Genomic DNA, 1,515 nt, shown 5'->3' with positions numbered 1-1,515 from the left:
GTTGTTTCCAAAGTCAGGGGTGGTGGACATTTAGTTTGGCATCCATTCACGTGAGTTTCCATATGTTCCTTCCGTAGAATCGTTCTACCACAGTAGGGGCAATGATAATGGCTGGTCGGTCTGCATGGTTGGTTGCATCTACAAATGATGTTACCTACAAGGAGCCAAAGCAAATTTAAATGGTAGGAATAACAAAAGAAAAATCTACATCACTATTAAATGATAAGTAAATACATAATAATTATAATTAAGTTACCTTCAATATGCAATGCAGTGTTTATATGGCCCTCCATGTGTCTCTGGATCCTCCTGCTGGATTTTAACTTGAACTTAGGACAGAGAAGACAGTGAAACAATGTTTGGTTGAGATCTGACGAATGTATTTCAAACTGACCCCCAGCCCGAACTATTGATGGGTGGACCTGTAAAACAGAAATATAGATAACAATATTAAGACTTTTATGGTAACAGTATAAACAAATAAAACATATAGCCTGCATTTTTATTGCTAGATCAATAGGTCTGCACCTTTTTGTGTTGTTGCATTACTGTTGTATTATTTGTCCTAAAGTCCTACCTTGTATTAGATTTTTAATCTGACAGTGTATTTACTGACTTTGTATTTATTGTATTTCTTCTTTTATTTTATTGACCCTCAATGTGTCAGAAATAAAAGATTGAGTGATTATGGCTTTGAATTTGGTCTTTGAGCAACACTTGTTAGGTATAACGTTAGCTATGAAAAAACAGCTAACTAAATGGGGACCTACCTACCTACCTACCTAAAACGCATCAAAAACTTGTGTTTAATATGGACAAATTCACCTTTAATGAAACGATCATAAAGTTTTACGAGCACTTACTTTGACCATGATGTTTGGCAGCACTCACTCCTATGACTAAAAAGCCAATATTCTTCACATTCTTCTACTAAAAAGTAATTGCAAAGGTACATAACAGTTCCACCCAGATCAACACGGCGCAGGCGCGACAGTTTACAAGGACCCTACCCACTGAACCAGTTGTTCACCAGATTGCCTGTTTGAAACATTGGGTTTACGTTGGTAAAAAATTATACACCAATTCGCTGGAGTAGGTAGAGGTATGGAACTGGTGGCAAGTGGAACTGAAAGTTATTTACCATTACATACTATCGAGTTTTGGAATATAGTCCTTACCAAAGTATGATGTGCAAACCTCATATACGTTTCAAACTGGTAATCTGGTGGACAACCGGCTCGTTGTCGCTCGTGCGCAGTGTTGATCTCACCAGAACAGTGATTTGTAGTTTTGCATAGTGGTGGGCAAGTGAAGCCTCATGAAGCACTGAGGCTTTCCTAACAATTGTTCCGAAAACGATTCAAAGCTTCAAGACTTCAGTGACGGTGACATCTGGTGGACAACTGAAGCCATAGCAGCCTCTAAAGAGCACGACTGAAGCACTGGCACTGTTTCAATCCCATGACAGCAATAAAAGTTCAGAAAAGTCTGTGTGGTCATTCAAGTGTTTTGTTC

At 38.5% G+C, this 1,515-nt stretch overlaps 1 long non-coding RNA gene across 1 annotated transcript; it reads right to left on the bottom strand.

Moving 5' to 3' along the window:
- Positions 1–8: 8 nt before the first annotated feature.
- LOC109964257 (uncharacterized) lies at positions 9–1,044 on the bottom strand. Its single transcript, XR_002275486.1, has 3 exons — positions 864–1,044; positions 257–422; positions 9–154 (listed from the first exon to the last, which is right to left on the bottom strand). It is a non-coding gene; the product is annotated as an uncharacterized LOC109964257 (long non-coding RNA).
- Positions 1,045–1,515: the final 471 nt, after the last annotated feature.

This window comes from Monopterus albus, unplaced genomic scaffold (genome assembly GCF_001952655.1).
Source record: "Monopterus albus unplaced genomic scaffold, M_albus_1.0 scaffold85.1, whole genome shotgun sequence".
NCBI lineage: Eukaryota > Metazoa > Chordata > Actinopteri > Synbranchiformes > Synbranchidae > Monopterus > Monopterus albus.
Note: the sequence above shows the minus strand (reverse complement) of the source record. Positions and strands in the feature narration are given on the sequence as shown.